Raw genomic sequence first — 23,755 nt, 5'->3', positions numbered from 1 at the left:
GAGGTAGAAACACTGCAATAGGTTAAATAAATAAAATCAACGGGGGAATGGAAGTGAAGAGAAATAAGTGGAAGTCATGATTAAAAGTAGCATTCAAAATGCATGCTGTGATTTAAACACTGGATATAAGACAGAGTTGGCTTGAAGTTTCCCAATGGCCAGAGCAATATCTGGTCAGAGTAGATCCCACAGGGTAAAATAAGAAAATTGGGAGAAGAGCCCAGCTTCCCCTGGCAGTGAGAATGGGAAGGAAATTCTCCCGAAGAAAAGGTCTGGGATTAACATATCATGCTGGAGGAGCCATGGAAACAAGTGGACAGATGAAAATAGGCATCCGGAAGTCAGAGAGAGGTCAGGTGTGTCAATCCATACTTGGGATTCATTGCCATTGGGTGTAGAATATTAGGTGTAGTTCTTCACATTTTTTTTTTTCATTTTTACCTCATACACCACCACACAAATTTTATGAGCAGTGAACAGCACATGTTCTATTAAAAGTGAGAATATTGCCCTGACTCCCCGTCAGGGCACATACCTAGGCTGTGGGTTTGACACTTGGTCAAGTGTGTATGGGCTGCAACTGATCATGTTTCTCTCTCACATTGATATTTCTCTCTCTCTCTCTCTCTCTCTCTCTCTCTCTCTCTCTCTCTCTCTCAATCTCCTTTCTCTCTTTCTAAAAATATCAACAAACATATCCTTGGTAGAGGATAAAAAATAAGTGAAAGTATTGAAGATTATTGATAAAAGACTACATCATTAAGCTCTATTTTTCAAAAGGAGCTTCAGATGGTTCTAAAGCCTCAATCTGCATGGTGGGATTATGTGAGGGGATCAAAGTGGTCCCACTTGTAACTCCACTTCTGCACTTAAAATTCTGGAATCCCGCCCACAATCAACAGCAAAGCTGTATTCTGGTCCCTATTGTGTGAAACCGTAATTAAGGATTGTTAAAATCACCGCTTCCTTTAATGGTGTACGTGTGTCAAGTTAGGTCAATCCTGAGCTAATGATTTCAGAATAAAAGGGGCAATATTCAGCCACGACCAAAACATATTTTTTAGAGGAGTAATGTTCACCATATGTTCATCTATGTTTCCTTGCAAAGTAAGATAAACTTTCATATTTTCTCTGTTGCTGACTTAGAGGAAGGAGAGGTATGCAAGCGATTTAAGATCTTGACTAACTCAGTTCCCCTGTTTTGACTTACAGCTATCAGCCTCACACACAAAATCAAAGTGTGGACTTGGAGATTCATATGTGTTTTAAGAGACAGTTAGGGGAATTCATCACTGCTGCTTAACTTTTAAAGCACATCCTGATGGCATCTGCCTCGAATTCTCCAGAAACCACTAGATTCAAATCATTATCCGTTTCATATACAAAAATCTCTGAAACCATCTGGTTCTTAGCAGTTCAGGGGACACAGGGAAGCAAACCCTTTTAGCAGCTCTCTACCTTTTGATTAGATGAAGTGTTGTTCTCTTTACCAATTAGAACATGTTAAAACATTCACATTACTCCGGAGTCATTGCTGACGCCATGATGAAAATGCTTTGAAATATATCTGCCCTCATTTACAGTGGGTTTGTACTTACAATTAACACACATAACATAACATCCACTGAGCAGCATGTCTTTATGCTATAACACTACGCATTCCCTTCCATCCTGAAGAAATAGAAATTCAGCCTTTCTATCTCTGAGTAATGAGTTTCAAAGTCAACACAATTGAAAGAAGATGTTGGGTCTCATTGACATCTGAGGTTACCATACCCTTTCTTTATAAAGCAAAAATATGATATTAATAAACAGCTTTACAGGCCCAGGAAGGCAAAATGGCTTTCAGAGAACAGCTGTGTGAAGGCTGCATTTTGCTTTCTGGTTCAGTAGATTTTTATCTTGAGTAATAGCATAGAAGATTAACCAGCTATTCATTTCATAAGCTTGAACACACACCTCACAGTAGAAAACAAATTGGCATTTAGAGTCCCTGGATCAAGTGCTATTCAAAGTGGCTCCATAGTCATTAAAACATAGAGTTAGTTGTGTGAATGACGTCGGAAAAAAAAAATCTTTCTCATGTAAAGAAAGCCGTGGGGAGAAACTTTAAGTCAAAGGCAAGTTCTTCTGGTCCCTCATCCACAATGTTTATCCCAGTGGGATATGATACAGTCTGTGCAATTGCTGTGTTTCGCAATAATTATAAAGAGCAATAACATGTGGTATGAATAGAACACGTAACAAAGAACAGCAGTAGATGATAAAATAAACCACTGGTTATGTCAAAACTAATAACTTATTTACTCACGCAGAGCCAATGAGTTAAGAGGTCAGATGAGCCCCGTTGTTTAAGCCTCTCTAATGGCACCCGTGGCTTTCCTGGTTCATCATTTTCAACAGTTCCTTGAGAACCATTTTAGGGATTAGGTGAAATTGACTGGATTTCATTAATGGCTTATGGAAGAACATGTGCTCGTAGTTTGAGAATGTGGCCCGAGGTAGTCGATATATGCATTTGCCCTTTCTCAGCTTCTGGGAAAAGGTGGAGCGCTATCAGGCCTCGTGGCATAAATACAGCATTCCCGATAACAGAGAAACAGCATCCGTCCTTTTTAGGAATACAAGTAATTGTACAGTGTGAAGCCCAAAGCGTCTCTGAAATGTTTTGTATCACACTGTCCTTAAAAAAACACTGCCCTACTCACTGGTCTCCCCACTTTACTTAGATTTAAAATGCAGATCTTCTCTTCCTACCGAAATCTTTGCATTTTTATGTAGGAACGTGCAGGGGGAAACCCATTTCAGACGTGTGTAGTCTCGTAAATGATGCTGGGTGGTTGAAACAGGGTGCACTTATGTCATGGACTGTGCATCCTCCTTTATTAGAATGCTATTTATTGCCACCAGCTGCACTGCTCAGCTAAGAAAGTTCTTGACACCAGCGATTGCTTTTCAGCACCACTGCTTCCGGCTGCTAACAGGGGCTTCTATTTCCATGTGAAGCCGCCCCTCTCGAGCTCTTCCTTCTGCCGCACAGATAGCTCCTGTCAGCGTGACGCTGGAGAATCGATGGGGGACGGGCCGGCACCCACTCCCGCTCTGTGATCTCCCAGGCTGTAAATCTCCCGGGGCTTTGAGATTTCTTGCCTAATAACACTGGCCTGAGAGCTGTCAAACGCATTCGAGGAATCAGGCCCGCGGTAATGGATTTTTCAAAATTAAGATGTGAATTTAGCGGGTGATCAAAGGGTGATTCGGAGTCATCCGCATGTGTTGGAGAGGAGAAGCGGGGTGCAGGCCGCAGTAGGCAGTGGTCCCTATTCCATTCCATTTTACAGCAGGGAGAACTAGACAAAGGTAATTACTCTTCTTCTTCTGTTAAAGACTATGATTACACTTGCATGAACAGTTAACCCTGCTGTTATTTTCCTCGGCTGCCTCTGCCGATGGCATCTAGACCATCCACGCAGGAAAGCGACAGAAATGGGGGTCTCAGCTCATTTCCAACTGCACAGTGAGTCCACTTTGAAAGGTAATCTTCCAAACCACAAGTGTGGATGCCAGCACACCAGCACGGTCCATTATTTGTTGACAGGGCCTGTGTCCGAGCCTTCGACACATTCGTTTGAACGCTGGCTCCCTTTCTGAGGCTCCACACATAATTGGGCTCCCGGAGCCCGCAGAGCTAACAACGGCGGGCAGTGACAGGGGGAGACCTCCCTCCCTCGGTTAACATGGAAACGGAATTTCCCTGCCCTCCTCCAGGAAGGAAATTCCCTGTAGGTCAAGGTCAAGGCTTTCTGCAGTGCGAGGAGGGCAAGCTAATGCAGAAGATACCTTAACCTGTGATCCTGGAGAGCTCTCTCGAAGTGGTGTCAGGCCCTCACGCCTTTAGAAGCAGCAAATTTCTCCCCTTGACTAAACAAGAGGACAAGCAGAAAATTGATTTCTCGACGTCACCTTTCAGCTGCAGACTGAAAATCAGAACTTCAGGACACTCTGTGCTCCCAACGCCAGGCTGGGGGCGGGGGGAAGGGGAGGCACTTCATTTCAGGCTCAGAAATGCAGCTGCTCCCCTTGAGGGCCCTTTTGAGGTCAAGTCATTGCTCCCCTCCTGGGATTTTGCTTCCAATTCCACAGGGGGCTGGGTTAAAGCCATGCGGTCACGTGACCAATATTTACCTGAGGTTCACCCACCGCTTGCCAGGCCCACATGAGCTGCGTCATGACAGGGCAGAAGCCAGAGCACCACGACCTCTCTGGTTTCCCTGGGGCCGGACACTGGCTCAGAGAGGCTGACAGGGATGCCTGACACCCAGCTTGGTTTTCTGTTTGGTTTGGTTTGTCTCCTCGGGGGCCAGTCTCCACTATAAGATTGAGTAGAAAGAGCAGGAAGAATACCACGGGTGGAAAATACATGGAAGAATGGAAATGCTGACCTACAAAGGGGCTGGGGATTCATGAACGTCAGTGAACATTTCTTTAGTGGAGATATGAGCTGGGAGGAGTACCCTTCCAGACTTTAGAGGCTCTGGAACTCCTGTGCATTGATCATCTAGAAAAGACAGGAGAGACGAGATTTTTTGGTAGAATTACTTATTTTTTTCTAAAAAGAACATAATTAAAAACTACAGAAATTTAACTTAGGTGACTTGATAAAATGCCCGTTTATATGAGCTCTTAGGTTGAAAGTAACAATTCCAAACAATTGAAGGAGTAGGGTCGAGTTTTGGGGTGTGTTTTTTAAAGGAGTACCAGTGAAAGGCCAACCATACTGACACTAGAAATGGAAACTCAAAATGTAAGTTGAGGACATGACTTGAGGAAGTCTGTCTTCTTTCAAGAAAATCTTTTACCTGAAATGCCATGTAGCTGAATCTGACCACTTCATTTAATATTCATTGATGACGTTGGCAAATGCAACTTGGGTAGAAAAATATAAAAGATTTTTAAATATTAAAAAAAAAAAAGAGAGAGAGAGAGAGAGAGAGAGAGAACTTGAGTCTGTTTTCTACCTTGTGGCAGTGATTTAAATTCATTCTGTAATATCTAATTAACAAACATTTACTGTATGCCTACTGTGGGCCAGATCTAGGTGTTGTAGATCTTTAAATTCTGAATATCTAGGATATTCTCAATTGTAACTCTGGTTTTAAAAAAACAAAACAACAACACAACTTTTGAGGAGCCAATTGAACCAATTATAGTAAAGTCTAACCTCACTTGCTTCCAGTTGCAGGATGCCTGCCAGGAAGGTCCACAATCTGTATAACTTCTAAATGTCTTCAAGCCATTGTAGTCTTCTCTATTTTCTGCATAAAATTTCCTCACTTCAAAATTTCCAAATAAGCCTGGCTTAACAATTATAGAAATTAAATAAATTGGAATTACCAAATAGTTGTTAGTTCTCCAATCTTTATCAAAGTAAGAATATCTATCAAATACTAAATCTAATTTTCACTTCAGGAAAATAAATCAATTGATACTCTCATGTCCTGTTAGAAATTCTCAATTTATTATATCAAACCAGCAGAATAAACATCACTTGATAGCATTAAGAATTATCATTCATCTCAAAGGAACAGAATTAAGTGACTCGGAGCACAAGGTTTTATCTGATTGCGAGAAAGTAAAATAAGCAATTTCACCAATGATATCAAAGGGAATAACAAAACAAACTCAACTAATGCACATGGCACCCAGAGCCAGGCTACCTCAGCTAAAATTCCAGCTTCGAAACACACTAACCTTGTGGCCTTGGACAAGTTGCACAACTTCTCCACGCCTCATCTGTGAAGCAGGGGTAAGAGCCTACCCGTGACATAAAACCGTCCTGAGGAGTAAATTGTTGTATATGTGATTTGCACCCAGTAAGTATTAGCTATGTTGTTATAAAGTCAAAAATGCTATTTTAAACAAATATACTTAGAAGAGTTTGCAGCTATCTTTTGCTTAGTAGAGGCATCAAACATAGTTTACACCTCTATGCCATTCCTTATTACAGTACTTAGCTTTCCTGGGTAGATGAATCTCTTTTCTCCAAAGGTTACCCTCTTGCTTCATTTCACTGCTTACTAAGACCAAATACAGGCTTCTCCCGAAATGCCTCCTTCCCCTGAACATTGCCTGACTTGTATAAGATGATAAATCTCTCTCCCCTTCAGTTTCAACAAGCTACTTAAACAACACAAACATGGAGCTCACCACAGCTTGTAAGTCAATGTTTACATTACATCGCAGCGAGTGTTTTCTGCAATGTGCACGGTTTAAAATGTAGGCTTATTGCCAGAGCAGGAGTTTGTCTGCTTCATTTGTTTTCCAAGCTCATACGTGGCTATCGTTGATGGGGTTGGGCTTACTGTGGGCTTTCCAAGGTGGATTCTGTGTGGTTCTGAGGTCTCACATAGCTTCCTTTAACTTCCTACAGCAGACACCAATACAGGGAATCCCATTCTGACGGGGAGACTCCACATTGTCCAGCTCCTGTATTTCGTGCTGCTTATCACCCCAAAAGTGAGAAATGTGGGGCAGAAGACCAGAGATGCATTGCATGAGCCTGACAGCACCATGAAGACCATGAGGCGGACCCCAGGAGAGAGGACAGCCCAGAGGCAGGCCTTCCTCAGCCTCTCCAGCCACAGGGCCTTTAAAAGAGCTGCCCTCGGGGTTAAAGAGCATCAGGTGCTATAAAGCCCAGAGGAAGCTATGCCTGCCCCACCTAAGAAGTGTGCAGGTGCAAAAGCTCTCCCTTGGTGAGAGAGCCTGCACGGGGTCCCAAGCCTAAACCCCAGGACTTACAGCATCCAGGCTGAGCACTCTGCCGTCTCCTACGCCAGGATGATGGTGAGTCTCCCCAGGAGAATTGAATTGCCGTGTGCATGTCCACTGTAGACAGTTATAGGGACTATTTGAAACCTCAGGACCATGAAGAATCCACCTAGAGGAAAGGATAGAGTGGTAACATCATCTAACACGGTGTTTTGTTTTTCCATTTATTAGCAATAAGAGAGGAAATGCCAATAATATTGTATTTTCCATTCGTTAGCAATAAGAGAAGAAAAACCAAGTACACCAATTAAAAATGAATCCACATGACATGTTTTAACCCTTACAGCTGTAAAAACTAGTAGCTAACATGGGTTTGAAAGCTGACCAGATACAAGATAGTGATCACAAGACTGTGGTTTTCACGTTTGGCTATACATTGTGATCACGGAGGGAGATTCATAAACACTAGTGCTGGCCGCCACCCCAGAGGTTTGGTGTGGGGCGTGGCCTGGGCATCAGAATTGAAAGCTGCCCTGGTGGTTCTAACGTGGAGTGGAGAAGCGTGAATCTGTGTAGTAAACAATCAGTCAACAAAAGGTGTGCCCTCGTGCCAGGCTTTCCCTTGGCTTGGCTCTGGAGGTGAACAGACACCACACTGAAACGCGGGCCTGGCACAGTCTCTTCCAGCTGGTTTATAAATATTTATTGAGCATTTATTTACCATGTGTAAAATACCAGGCCAAGTCTCAAGCACAGATCAGGTGATATTCTTCCTAATATCAAACCTTCTCAGAAAGCACTTTCCTTTCTCTCTCCGGTAACTCTTCCTAAAGTATCAAACCTTCTCAGAAAGCACTTTCCTTTCTCTCTCCGGTAACTCGTTGCCTTCATTCTCCTCCTCGGGCGAGGCTAGCTAATTGATACTAAGGTAATTTTTATCTTTCCTTAGGAGGTAAATTTAAAATAAGTCTTTACAAGCTACGATTCCATGTTTGAAACTGTTAGAAACAAGGGAGAGGATGTAGATATATTAATGCATTTTTCTGTGCCTCCTACTAAAATGAAACTGCACGGAAGTCACCAAGTCTCGAGCTTCTCAGGGGACTGACTACACACGCTCGCCCATCTGCTTCCTGGGGAGCTGGAGCCTGACCAAAAGAGAAGGGATCCTGGCTAGCAAGGAAGAACATTGAAGTGTAACAAGGACAGAGGTAGAGAGAGCAAGGAAGGAAGGGAACGAGGAAGTGGAGAGTGGAGAAGGGCAAAAGGGAAGATGAAAGTGGCCCATTTCATTGCACAGGGAGTCTGCACCCCCGGAGTTCATTGGTGACAGCAAAAGCCACCTCCCAGTGAATCCATTTAAAATCCATGATAGTAAATAACTCAAAAACATTTGCTTAGAATTATTTTTAATGCAAGTTAAAATTATTAAAGCAAGTGTATTTTATTTTATAAGTAACAAAAGGTATTTTATATATTTTTCTACTCAATGCAGTGAATCAAATATTGATTTTTTTGGGGGGGTGGGGTTTGTAACTTTCCTAACAACACTGAAAGAGAACATAATACACCCATCATTTCACATTTCAGTTTGGGAGCACATTGCTATTCCTTGGAGAATACTTGAGTGTTTTTAAATTGTTTCTTCCCAAAGGCCTCACTAAATCCATTATATTCATATCCTCTATTTAGAATTTTTCTCCTGGTTGATTTCTCTTCTCTAGTTGTTAACTGAATTCTACAGATATCTATATGTCAAATCGTAGCTTTTTATAATATTTGCTAGTGAGAGACTGTCTGACCTGATAGGCCCATATATTTGTTCTGCTAAACCAGGGAAGGTAGTTGGATAGGAACTAATTGTACAAATAGTTCATTTGGTCATGGATATTTCTAGGTAACAACCACTTTTCTTTAAACTGTCTGATAACTTCATAACTTAGACACACTTAATCAGATAATGAAGTTTTCATGCCTAAAAGTCAGATATCAAGGTGAATGCAAATATTTTGCCTCCTCTCTCCATTTTATTTCACTACAAGGATGGTTACTGGATACCTTGGAAGACAAGAATTTCTAGTAAGATTAGAAATGGCTCCTTTATATTCTCCCACAGATGAATGCTGAAATAATAGAAACAAATCATTTTATGGGAAGTTTATCTAATAGACGCCCCAAGTTTAATCTCTAAAGTGGCATCATTCCAAGAACTGACAGAGTATACTCATAATTGAATGTATGTTATAAAAGTTATTAATAATGAGTTACAACTAGCTGGGTATAAAAATAATTACTCATGCCTGCCTGTTAAATAACTTAAAATCCATCACCGAGATGGCTCTTCCTCCTTTGTAGAGGCTATCTTACAAGAGTTAAGAAAGTTCAGAAAAGAGTTATAAACATAATGGAAGCCAGATCAGACAACATCCACGAGAAGCAGCTGCTCACATCGCTGGCACCTCCCATTCCTGCTAGGAGAATATGATTTGCTGCAATAAAGGCATGTGCCTACATAGTGTTTTCTAGCGTACTTAATGGGAACTATCATCTTAGGAAAAGGACAGAGAGAAGAAAAATACATCTCAATGCCCTCCCCTCTGCTGAAGTCTCTTAATTTTTTTTAACTGTGAAGTTCACAAAGTTAAACATACACATATTGATGAATAGGGTCAACAGTGTTCTGAGTATGTGCATCAAAGCCTGATGCTGAATCTCAGAATATATATAAAAATTTTCAAATAACTTCCTATCCACAAAATAGAAAATGATACAGAATAAATCTAAAACTCTCAAACAAAATAGCAGATGTCAGCCAGGATTTGCCAAAGGAACCTTACCTGCTTAAAGCACCTTTGCTTAAAAAATAAAATACAGACAAACGATATCAATAAATTTACAACTTAGCAAAAGGAAGGGGGAGAAGTCATAAATTCAATAGGCAGAGAAGTATTGATTATCAAAGTATTGTTTTAATAAAAAGGAATCATAAACACTGAAGAAAACATGAGAAGAAGAAAATTTCTGACCACTTTGTTTACATAACCCTACAGCAAGCAATCAAGCAAAGAAAGTCTCCTTTAAACCGAGATGTTGCAATATTCCCTCTCATTATGGAACACTGAGTCAGGTTTCCTGCCTCAAGGACCAGAAACAAGTGGCAATATGGTCAGTTGTGTGATCAGCCAATGGCGAGAGCAGTCAACGCTGGAGGAAAGTCATCCTGGGGAGCTCATTGTGCCCAATTTAAAATAATAAGCCAATGAACCATCGGATTGAGGAACAGAAAGCAGTTTCTCAGTGTCAGTCTAAAAGAACCTGCCCTTATTGTGCTACACAACTTGTCAGAAAAAGCTCTCTAGTATTATTAGAAAATTAACCAGACTTTTTATAGGTGGACACAAGACAAGATTGGCTAGCATGAAATTCAAGATTCTATTAGAAAAAGTAGTTAGACACTAACCGGACTGACTCAAGACACTACTGCTTGTAATGATTGGATTGAATCTGTACAGATGCCCTAAAGAAATAAATAGTATCAGAACCCCATTTTCTGAAGTATTTTATAAGTCATCAACTGGAAAAAAGTTACATTATTTTTAACTTAAATCCAATAGTTTAAGCACTCTATATAAGGCTTATTGTTTAGTAATATTCCTGATAAATCCTGGAAGAAAATATTGTTTAAAGTAAAATGAATATAGAAGAGTAATATTAGAAACATCATTTATGCTAATACAATTTGTTGGCCAAGATCAATCTGTTTCAATGGTTCCTAAACATTCACCTTTACAAGCATCATCTAGGGAGACTTGATAAAAATACAGGCCCCATCTCTGAGGAATCTGATTCAATAGGACTCCACTAAGGCCTAGAAATTTCTATCATTAGCAGTCTTTTCTGGTAATTCTGATACACATTAAAGTTTGAGAGCAATACTTCAATGATCATAATAAACTTTATAATGTTGTTCAAGCTGACTTTAAATATTTTCCATGGGAAATGTAATGATGCCTATTTTATTGACTTGATGATTTAAAAAGTGGAAGGAGAGGAAACCAAGATGGCAGCCTAGGTAAGTGCCTAAACTGCTGCCTCGCACAACAATCTCAAAACAACAACTAAAAGACAGAACAGACATCATCCAAAACCACAGGAAAGCTGGCGGAGTGGGAAATCTGTAACTAGAAAGAAGGAGAGAGGCTCTCAGATCAGGAGAGCCACAAAGCTCTGAGATAGGGAGAGGAGCGTGCAGAGAGGAAGGGCAGCCGAGTGCCTGGCCGGTGGGAGGGGAAAGGAAGGCCCTGGCTGCACTGAATCCCAGTTCTGACTGCACTAAAACCCAGCCCCTGCTGAAACCCCATGGACCCAGGCTCATAGGGGTGGAGTCTGGACTGTAGAGAAAGGCACCCAGAGACTCAGAGACTGGGAGACTCAGGGGAGCCGGGAGCCACAGCGGGCAGGGTCTAGAGTTGCACAAGAGTGAGTGACTGCAGAAAGGTTTGACTGCGGAGGTTGCACAGACCTTCCCTAGCAGAAGGAGTCTAAAGCTCCTGACTGCTCTGAATCCCAGTTTAGACTGCAATGAGCACTGAAACCCAGTTCAGGGCGAGCCCCTGGGGCGCCCACGCTCTTACAGGGGGAATCTGGACTGTCAGGCAGAAACTCAGGGGAGCATGGAAGGCAGAGGTCTGAGGCACGTGCACAAGGGCAAGACTGATGGGAAGCCAAGACTGTTGGCTCAGCCCTGAGACTCCACCCCATCCAAGCTGAGCTCAGAGGCTTTTGCAATTTTGCAAATCTGATCCTATAAGACTGTCTCCAACACAGAAGGTATCCCGGCCTAGACACAGCTGATACTCACATCCAATTGGCCTGGAGGTCAATTTCTCCCAGTGATACCAACAACAATCAAGACTTAACTACAACAAGGCTGTACACACAATACACAAAGGGGAGAGGTAATGTGTCTACCTCAGGTAACTGGGGAGGCTGACCCACTGGGCCATATAGGACACCAAGCACACAAAGCCACCCTACCAACTCAGGGAAGCAGTGAAAATGCAGAGACAAGGAAACAGATCTTAAATGAAAGAAATGGAGAACAAAAGACTGGATATAGAGTTCAAAACCATGGTTATGAGGTTTTTCAAGAATTTCCTGGAAAAGGCCGATAAATTTAATGAGACCCTCGAGGATATGAAAAAAGACCAACTAGAAATTAAACATACACTGACTGAAATAAAAAATATTATACTGAGACCTAACAGCAGACTAGAGGAACACAAGAATCAAGTCAAAGATTTGGAATACAAAGAGGCAAAGAACACTCCTCCAGAGAAGCAAGAAGAGAAGAGAATCCAGAAAGTTGAAGATAGTGTAAGGAGCCTCTGGGACAACTTCAAACATGCCAACATCAGAATTTTGGGGGTGCCAGAAGAAGAGAGAGAGCAAGATACTGAAAACTATTTGAAGAAATAATGTCAGAAAACTTTCCCCACCTGGTGAAAGAATTAGACTTACAAGTCCAGGAAGTGTACAGAACCCCAAACAAAAGGAATCCAAAGAGGACCATACCAAGACACATCATAATTAAAATACCAAGGACAAAAGACAAAGAGAGAATCTTATAAGCAGCAAGAGAAAAACAGTTACCTATACGGGTGCACCCATATGATTATCAGCTGATTTTTCAACAGAAACTATGCAGGCCAGATGGGAGTGGCAAGAAATATTCAAAGTGATGAATAGCAAGAACTATGACCAAGATTACTCTCTCCAGCAAAGTTATCATTCTGAATTGAAAGGCAGATAAAGAGCTTCACAGATAATAAAAAGCTAAAGGAGTTCATCACCACCAAATCAGTATTTAATGAAATGCTGAAAGGTGTTCTTTAAGAAGAGGGGGAAAAAGAAAAAAAGTAAAGATAAAAATTATGATAAACAAATACATATATATCAACAAGTGAATCTAAAAATCAAGTGAATTCAAAATCTGAGGAACAGAATAAACTGGTGAATATAATAGAATCAGGGATAAAGAAAGGGAGTGGATTGATAATTATCAGGGGGAAATGGTATGGGGGTGCAGGAAGAGACTGGACTAAAATCGTACACCTATGTATGACGACAATGTGGGGGGGGGAGTAAGGGCAGAGGGTGGGGTGGGAATTGGGTGGAAGGGAGCTATGGGGGGAAAAAGGAGAAACAATTGTAATAATCTGAGTAATAAAAATTTATTAAATTAAAAAATTAAATTAAATTTAAAAATAAAAATGGAAGGAAAAATTACATTTTCAAAAAGATATGTTACCTCCAAAAGGGCAAGTTCATGAAAAATTAAACAAGAATTGAATAAATAAGCTCCACACCTCATTATTAATTAAAGAAATATGATATTGCCTGGCTGGCATGGCTCAGTGGTTGAGCCTATGAATCAGGAGGTCACAGTTCGATTCCCAGTCAGGGCACATACCTGGGTTGCAGGCTCTGTCCCCAGTGTGGAGCATGCAGGAGGCAGCCGAGCGATAAATTTCTCTCATCATTGATGTTTCAATCTCCCTCTTCCTCTTCCTTCCTCTTTGAAATCAATAAAAATATTTGTAAAAAGAAATATTAAAGAAAAAGAAATGTAATATTATAACAACCTTTTGTACAATTGCCAGAGCAATTGAGTACATGCTCTGAGAGCCACAAAGAGCAGAGCAGGTTTAGTAGGTTTACAGGCATGTGATACAGAAGAAAAAGCTTCTTGGCAAAATTTCATTTGTTTCAAAGTAATAATAGCTAATTAATATAACTTCCCACTTAATAAATTGCATACATCTTTTCAAATACTTGACTGGGTTTATAAGATCTCCAACTTCAGAAGGACTAGATAATTTGTGAAAAGATAGACCTAAAAATGTGTACCTATTGGCAGCAAAATTATGAGGAATCTTATTTTTTCAAACAATAAGTATGGAATGTGGGATGAAATGAACAGGTTAATAAATAAGGTATACCCTAACTGGTTTGGCTCAGTGGATAGAGTGTTGGACTGCAGACTGAAAGGTCCCAGGTTTGATTCCAGTCAAGGGCACCTTGGTTGCGGGCACATTCCCAGTAGGAGATGTGCAGGAGGCAGATGATCAATGTTTCTCTCTGATCAATGTTTCTAACTCTCTATCCCTCTCCCTTTCTCTTTGTAAAAAATCAATAAAATATATATTTAAATAAATAAATAAGGTATATTTTTTCATTCCGGGCCATAGCATAATATAACGTGGAAATTATTAAAATAGTGTGGAACTAGCCAAGAAACACGAACACAATCAACAAAATAAAGTCACTGGGATATTTCTTGAGAATTTGTACTCTCACAAAGGTTTTATTTATGTCCATATTTATTTACATTTACTATACATATGATGTATATACACAATATATTAAATACACACAAGGTTTATAATGCATGATCTAGGCATCTTGTCAAAAAGACAATATGAAAATAAGTAGATAGATAAATAAATAAATATATAACTACAAAAACAAAGTAATGAGAAAAGTTGTTCTGTGTGGGTAATATTACTAGACCAGCTGGGAAAAGCAAATGCAAAACCTCTCTAGAAAAATACACTCTCAACACAAGATGCAGAATTTCCACAAATAAAGCTCAGATGACATGAGGTGACAATCCAAAATTATGAAATACAAAAAGAAGCAATCTGCCATGACTGTGTGATAGGGTTAGCAGTCAGACAGCAGAATTAAATCTCAAAAGCTTCAGAAAAGAAAATAGCAACTTTATAACAAGTATTTAAAATTATTTTAAAGTACAAAAGTATGAATAAAAATGAGTTAAAAGAACTTTCAAGAGGTAGCAAACAGATGCGAAGAAATAGAAAATTGAACAGAATAAATTCCTCAAAACAAAGGGAAGAGAAATAAAGGATGAAATATATGAAAGAGACATGGGAGATAAAATAAAAATTTCTGAAACTTGTCTAATGGGACAAATAGAAAATATATTAAAGAAATAATATTTAAGGTGATATTATCAAGAGAATATTCTAGAATTGAAGAATTAAATTCATGCATCACAATGAGTCCTAAGCAAAAGAAATTGACCTAAAGGTAGCTAGACATATTGTAGTAAATTGTAGAACACTAAATCATGAAAGTTATTTTAAAGAAAATCAGAGTGAAAGACATAACATATTCATGGCAGTATGTATTAAACTAACAGCACACTTCTCAATAATGATTAAAAAATAAAAGATGCTAATTGCAAAATGTATTTAAAGTAAATAATTATCCACATTAAAATCTATAGTCAAATAAATAATTATTCAATAAAGAATATTTTTAGAAAAAATAAAATAATTTATTATTAGCACAACTCCACTGGAAATTTAACACATATAGAATGAGTGGAATACAAGAAAAACTAGTGAACAAAGAAAATAAATAATATGTGAGCAATCCTAAATAAGCACCAACCTGATATAATAATGATAATGCTAATTAACCTGGGGGATAATATAAAATAGTAGAATTGAAATTTGAGACAACAAAATTGGTAAAATAGGAAGAATTAAAGTTTTATTAAATCTGCCTGAAGTGAAGGTAAAGATACTGATTCATTTTAGAACTAGTTAATTCAAGTCTGCGAGTTAAAAGTTTAAGGATAAACACACACATACACACACACACATACCAAAAAACAAAACAAAACAAAACAAAACAAAAAAAACCCAACAACTAGAAATAACCTACTACTTTTAAATCAGTACAGGGAAGAAATTAAATACTCAACCCAATGAAAGGGTGGAAAAGTGATAAAAAGAATCATAAAAAAAAAAACAAAAACAAAAAACCCAGGATAGGAACATTTCTGTTTCCAAACAAGGTGAGCAGGACCTGGGTTTACCCTCTTGACTGAAAAAAAAAAAAAAAAAAAAGCAAATAAATGAAAATGAAATAAAAAAAGACAGGGAGGGGAGGGAGGGAAGGAAAGAAGGAAGGAAGGGAGGGAAGGAAGGAGGGGAGGGGAGGGGAGGGGAGGGGAGGGGAGGGGAGGGGAGGGGAGGGGAGGGGAGGGGAGGGGAGGGGAGGGAAGGGAAGGGAAGGGAAGGGAAGGGAAGGGAAGGGAAGGGAAGGGAAGGGAAGGGAAGGGAAGGGAAGGGAAGGGAAGGGAAGGGAAGGGAAGGGAAGGGAAGGGAAGGGAAGGAAAGGAAAAAGAGCCCTGGCCCCAGTGTGGCTCAGTTAGTTGGGTGTCATCCTGTGCACCAAAGGGTTGCCATTTGATTCTGTTCAGGGAATGTGCTTGGGTTACAGGTTCAATTCCCATTTGGGGCCGTGTAAATGGGAAGCCAGCTGATCATCTTAAGCTCTCACATCAATGCTTTTCTCTCTCCCTCTCCCTTTCTCTCTCTAAAAGTAAAAAAAATATATATATAATAATTAGCAAAAAAACAACAGTTTTCAAGTAACTATATCGGGCAGTGAAAGTCAGTGCGCTCTGGGCAAAGGAGAACACATGATATGAATTCTGCTATCAGCACAACTTATTTCCTTGAGAGAGTTTCCAACCCATAGTGCAGGGAGGTGAAACTCAGAGCCCAACAAACAGTCCAGGAGGTGGAGATAAGGGTCTGGGGAAAGTGAAGAAGCCAGAGTTCCAGGACCAAGTCCAAGAGAAGTGAGGGCTGTGCTGAGAGAGAACTCAGAAGGTCAGCAGGGGATGCCCCTGAAGATTCAGCAAAATACTGGTCAGCACAAGTGTATGAGGAAACCAGCTGAGGCCAGGAAAAGGGCGATCCAAAATGATTAGATGAAACAGTCCCAGGTGCTCTCACAGGGCTGGACATAGCTTCTGTGTCCAGCAGCCAGATTAGAAAATACTAAATTAATGGTGCATTTTGTAGAGTATTTGGAAATACCTTTCACCATTAGTGGGAAATAATTAGCTCTAGACTAAGCCCTATTCTATTTCCACACACCACATCTTAAAAGCTAAACAACCTAGCTAAAACAACCTAGAAGAGCAGCTGAAAGACTGTACCTGATTTCAGAACTCACTGAAATGTACTCAAGACAATTTGGTGAGAGAGGTCTCCTGTGAGACACTAGCTGATCAGAGACCTCCTTCTGCCCTCTACCTCCTGGGAAAGAGCGCAACGTTGTGTAAGCACTCTCCTTACATCAATTCACTTAAGCCTCCGAAAGTCCTTTGCAGTAGCTACGGGTATTATTCGCATCCCCGTTTCACAGAAAGGAAATCTGAAGCACAGAGACCTTGCTAAACTTGCCCAAGGTCATTCATCAGAATCAAGCTCTCCAGCTCCTGGGTACATGTTCTTAACTTCTACGCTATTCTACCAAGTCAAAAGAATGTGGGTTTTTAGGCAATAAGGAATTTAGATTTGGGGGCAATACGTTCTCAAAACTATTTTGACAACTTCATGCTAAAATTGGAGAGCAGTTCTATTTTATTTATTTATTTTTTTTCTGTTTGGAGAAATACCCAAAATCCACTTTGGCCCCCTAAATTAATGAGGAAGCAATTTCACTTTAGGAATTTATACAACAGCTATAGCACGCCATGTTCGTAAAGACATATGTACAAGCATATTTGTTGCTGTGTTTGTGTTCGCAAAAGACAGGAAATCAATCTAAATGTTTAGCAATAAAGGCCAATTAAAAAATTACATTTCATCCATGCAATGATTACCTCTTTCAGAAGAGTGGGAGAGATCTATAATATATGTACTGATACATGGACCTACCTCCGACATACACGGTTAACTGTAAAAAGCGAGAGGCAGAGAGTAACTGGCAGATTTCTTGCAGTTGCTCATCCTGATCTACTCTCCACTCTCCACTCTGCTCCTTGCCCTTGGAGATCAGCTTCTATGGCACATATCACTGGGCTCCTAGGTCCTCTGGCTGCTGGATGGCTTTGGCCAGTGAGGAGCGCCAGCACGGACCAGAGGAAAGGAAAGTGAGACTGAGAAGTGCATTCCCTCCCTGCTAGCTGCTTCACTGCCCTATGTGACCTCTCCCTTCCAAGTTCAGGTGGCCACTCACTTTCTCCACAGCTATCTCCTTGTGGCATAGCATTACCATGTATTTGATGATCAGTAAAGAAACTGTCCTCTAATTTTCTGAACTTGAGTGTGCCTTCTGTTTCCTCTTATGACCTAAATAGGCTATTATGTTAATAAGAAAAAGGTTGTGGAGATATCGATACATGCAGAGCCTACATTTACAATGTTATATTTAAAATTCTAACTAAATTGTCATGGAGAGAAGGTATCACTGGGGTTTGGGAATAAAAGAAGTCTTATCTTCAATATATATTTTCATACTGTTTGAGCTTTTTACCACCGTATAAGCTATGAAGGAAAATAATAAAATAAAAAGTTAAGAAAATAATCCAAATTTTACCTTCAAGATAGAAAAAATCAATGAGGAAACTGTTTAATAAAGCCAAATCTAGTTTATGTAATGTAGGTAGGTGAAATTTTAGTGCATGAAGACACCTTGCACATGGATAGGAAAATGATCTCCCAGTAATTTGCCAGTATTCCTAGGATTTAACAGAGTGATACACATTAACATGTACTCTTTATTTTTAAATTATTTGCCATTAAGTTATTGTAATCTTTTTTCTCTTTGTTTTTTAATTGAGTTAATCTGTTTGTTTTTATAAACTACTTTTCTTATGCTTGTGACCTGTTTTAGATGTTTTTGTTTGTAGTATTTTAGCAGCTATCAGGAACTATGTATATTCCTGTCATTTTTAATAAAACCTTATGTTTTGTGTTTTTGTATTAATAATTAAGCTTATTTTGACATCTATTATGACCAAAGAAAATAACAATGTGGATGGAATGGAAAAAGAACATTATACCCATTTTACAGATGGGGAAGTTAAATCTCAGAGATATTAAATCTCTTCCCCAAGGTCACACAAAATAGCAGAAGTGAAACTAGAACCTAGATATTATATGAGTCTTCAAGAAAAACCTATGTCTAGCAAACAGGATATTTTTTTAATGTCAAGAACTAGTATAGTAACACATTTTTTAATCAATAAATAAAAATATAAAATTATTTATTTTTATTCCTAGCTAAACAAAACTATATATTAAAAACTGCCAGTGAAGTGATATAACTTGTTGCATAACCTATTTATCTGCTCATTTTAGTACTCTCCAACCACTGCTTTATTTCTAGAAAATGTTGACATGATCTCCCTGTACGACACAGTGACTGCACACTAAACGATGCCATTGTCTGAGCCATGATCTGACATAGGAAATGTTCCAAATTCTCCTGGCGACATTGATAGACATTACGTGATGCATATGAAAAACTGCTCCTAACATCAATGATATTGCTCCTACTGCCTATTAATTCTACAAAACCAGCAGCAATTCTATCCAAGAGACTTCTAGATTTTCCAATACTGTCTAGGATTTTATTCAAAATCACTGTTATTAACTAAGACACGAAAACACTTTATTAGAATGCCATATTTAATTAGTTGTCTTCATCTTATTAATTTTTAAAATTCAATTTATAATTTATATTCTATAACAAGTTCATCCATCTCTCCCCACCTCCCCCACAGTCCTACATCTGGCAACATCCAATCTTTTCTCTAAATCTATTGAGTTATATATATTATAGGGTGTCCAAAAATATTTACACACTTTAACAGCTGATAGCTCAATTTTTATAATAAAATGTATTTTAATAAACACTGCTTTTATAATTATTCAACATGTATGTATATATTTTGTGTGTGTACATATTGAGGTCTATATACCATATACCATAAAACCCTCAGTTTGTCATGACTAGAGGCTCAACCAACTGGAAGGCAGCACTGACTGCTAAGCGGGCTGTGAATCAGGCCTGGAGAGAGGCGTGAAGAGAGAAGCAGGGTCTGATCTGTAGCCTCTGTGGCAACTGTTTCTCAGCACTTGCCTCTCTCTTTCTCTCTAGGCCAGGCCAGCAGCCATGCCTCCATTTGTCTCCAGGCCTGCACTTGGACTGCTGATCAGCCTGCCTTTATGATCAGGCCCTGTTGATAGGCCCAAAGACACTGACTGGCATAGAAACTGACCAATCAGAACCAAATCTGGATGATGTGTGAGGAGCCAATGGCTGCATAGGAGGTGGAGCTTTTGATGCTGACTGGCATAGAAAACGATCATTCAGAACCAAATTGGCTGGTAGAAGAGGGCAGTTGGGGGTGAGATCAGGCCTTCAGGAGCGGGCAGTTGGGGGTGAGATCAGGCCTTCAGGAGAGGGCAGTTGAAGGTGAATCAGGCCAGCAGGGGAGGGCCATTGGGGGCAAGATCAGGCCAGAAGGGGAGGGCAGTTGAGGGCAAGCAGGCCGGCAGGAGAGGGCAGGTGGGAATGAGATCAGGCCAGCAGGGAAGGGCAGTTAGAGGTGAGCAGACAGGCAGAGGGGATAGAGGCAATCAAGCAGGCAAGCATACAGAGGCAGTTAGGGGCAATCAGGCAGGCAGGCAGGCAAGCAGGTGAGTGGTTAGGAGCCAGTGGTCCCAGATTGCAAGAGGGATGTCCGACTGCCAGTTTAGGAATTGAGCCTAAACTGGCAGTCAGACATCCCCCAAAGGGTCCCCAATTGGAGAGGGTGCAGGCTGGGCTGAGCGAACACCCCCTCCATGCACAAATTTTGTGCACTGGGCCACTAGTATATATTATATGCCACATATGAAAGAGACCTTATAGCATTTGTCTTTCTCTGTTTGACTTATTTCACTTAACATAATGCTCGTGAGGTCCATCCATGCTGTTGTAAAAGGCAAGATTTTATTCTTTATTATGGCTGAATAATATCCCACTATAGTTATCTTACTTATTCATCAATCCATTGGTGGACACAGGTTGCTTCCATATCTTGGCTGTTATAAATAATGATGCAATGAACATGAAAGTGCATATTTATTTTAGAATCAGTATCTTCATTTTTCCCCCCAGATAAATACCAAGAAGTGGAATTGCTAGATAATATGCTAGTTTTATTTTTAATTTTTTTTGGAAAACATTGTTTTCCATAGGGTCTGCATCAATTTACATTCTCACCAATAGTACACATGTTTCTTTTTCCCTACAACCTTGCCAACACTTGTTATTTCTAGTCTTTTTTATGATAGTCATTGTGACAGGTGTGGTTTTGATTTACATTTTCTTGATGATATAGAACATTTTTTCATGTACTTGTTTGCCATCTGTATGCCTTCTTTGGAAAAATGTCTACTCATATATTCTGTTTATTTTTCAAATCATATTGTTTGGGATTTTATTTTGTTATTAAGTTGTATAAGTTCTTTATATATTTTGGATATTAGCCCCTTATCAGACATATTATTTGCAAATGTTTTTTGATTCAGCAGATTGTCTTTGCATTTTGTTGCTAGTTTTCTGTGCAGAGATTTTTAGTATCAGATTCAATAAATCATCATTAAGATGTATATCAAGAAGCTTATCACCTGCTCACTAGTGTGGCTCAGTGGTTGAGTGTCAACCTATGAACCAGGAGGTCAGAGTTCAATTCCCCATCAGGGCACATGTCTGGTTGCAGGCTCCATTCCCAGTAAGGCAGGGCAGGGATGTGTGTCTGTGTGTGTGTGTGTGTGTGTGTGTGTGTGCAGGAGGCAGTCAATAAAATAGTCCCTCATCATTGTGGCTTCTATCTCTCTTTCTCTCTCCCTCTCCTTTCTTCTCTGAAATTGATAAAAATATATTTTAAAAAATAAGCTTATTACCTTTGTTTTCTTCTAGTTGCATAGTTTCAGGTATTAAGTCCAATGCTTTTACTTGGGTTTAAATTATAGATACAATTCACAGGCTAGTCACAATCTTCCTTCAAACTAAGTGTAACAATTACAGCATTCAAGTTTATTTTGGCTTTATAAAATGAAAATGCACTAGTGATAATGAGGGTAGGTCACTCCAGGCCACAAGAAATAAACCCCACTGTCAGGACTTAAACTTTCTGCCACATCTTGAGTTAACAGATTTGTAAGCAGTGAATGCAAAAAATAAGTTGTCTTTCTTTTTTTATTTTTATTTTTTGGCAACATTTTAGCAAAGGCATATGCTTCAAATTCAAATGACTTCACTTCAAATTGAAATTAAGAAATGTTTTGAAGCCTAGTCATTTGATAATAATTTGCTTCAAAAATAAGCAGCATGCTTCTTTTTAAGGGAACCTGCATCCCTTAACACGGGCCTCAACAGTGCGGGAAAGGAAAACAAAAAATACCCCCAAGAGCAGTCCCCAAATATAATCGCGTCTACAGTATTGGTGGTTGTGTTTCTTTGTTATTTGGGTCCCCACTTCATGACCGTAGGTGCCGACCCCACCATTTTCTCCTTCATTGCAATGATGATGAATGGTCTGAGAAAGAGGAGCTGGGCTCCTGCCAAAAACCTACTCTCGACTTCAGTGTGTTTCTGCTTTCAAGACCTGATTGTTTTCTCCTCTCCCAGGGACCACTAGCTACCTTATTACCAAGAAGAATGACCCTTTGACAGCACGACTGCAATCCAGAATCTCCACCAAATTGTAACCTTAGAGATGCCAATGGCATTGAAAAACTAATCAAGATCAGAAGGTCAGAAAGACAAATGCATTAGTACATATATAGTCTCCAAGTTCTTTGGCAATTTTCTTGGCTTGCTAAAAATCATTTTTAAAGTTTCTTTTGATGTATTTATTGCTTCTTTGCTTACAATCTGTACACCACCAGTATTCTTAATGTTCAGGGGATTCCACTGTACGAGAATGCTGCCTTTATTTCATTCACAATCCATTTCACAAAATGTTGAACTAGAAACAGCCTCCTCCCTCTTCAAACAATCTCTAATATTGTCTTACTCAGTTTTTATTATTAGCAAAATACCAATTAGATCAACTATTTACTAAAAAAAAAAAAAATTACATAAAACAGCTGAAACGAAAGGGCTTGGTTTTTAAAAGTGGAGGCAGGCAAAGTAAAATAAATGGCTGCTTTGCTGTTTTAGCTGCTTGACATCTTGGATTAACCCACTCTTAGCTGCCTCGTGCCATTATACTTTCATTGATTAAATAAAACCGTACTAGATAGATTTTTAAAATTTGTATAAACCAGTAAATGTTTAATTTTTTCAAGGTAACTTGAACTTTTAATATATAGTGTTAATAATAACAAATCTATTTATCATGTTAGGTACTTTATGTGCATTATTCCTATCCCTTACCATGCAGCCCACCTGGCAAAGTATTAACATAACCATCCTATCGAATAAAAGGGTAATATGCAAATTAACCATCACTCCTTCACAAAGATGGCAGCTCCCATAGTGGCCAGGGCCCTGGATGCTGGCAGCATCACCCAGGTGATGAGCCCCAGCATGCCACACACCCTGGCCTGTGGAGGGAGAGAGGATGGGCAGATGGGCCCCTGGCCAGAGGCTGGCCAGGGTGCAGGACGCTGGCATTGTTGCAGGCCAGGCTGAAGGACCCCCTTTTCCCCCATACCTCTGGGCCTCTAGTTTTACAAAAAAGGAAACACTCAGAGATTAAGTAGCCCAGAAGACAACATAATCTTCTTCTTTTTTTTTTTTTTCAATTACCTTCAATGTTTTAGTTTATGTCAAGTGACTTTTCAACTATTTTGGCTAATTTTTTCACTGATTGAACCAGTGTAATTTACTCATTGCCTTAGATTTAAAGAGATACTGGTTTATATCATCTTAAAGATTCTGCTCACAAGGCAATCAACATTAAACTGGATTTAATAATTAAATTGATAGACATTTCCTGGAGCAAGAAATTGTGGCTACATTCTGTAATTGTGGCTTATCTGTAAGTTTGTTGTGCACTACCAAATCATTCGTGGGTGTGCAAAAATCAAGCACATATCACGAATAAAATTGTCATTCTCACAGTCTTAGTTGAAAAGAAAGGAACAGTATTGTT

This window comes from Pipistrellus hanaki (assembly GCF_964339955.1).
Source record: "Pipistrellus hanaki genome assembly, chromosome: 1".
In the NCBI taxonomy this organism is placed as follows: domain Eukaryota; kingdom Metazoa; phylum Chordata; class Mammalia; order Chiroptera; family Vespertilionidae; genus Pipistrellus; species Pipistrellus hanaki.
Note: the sequence above shows the minus strand (reverse complement) of the source record.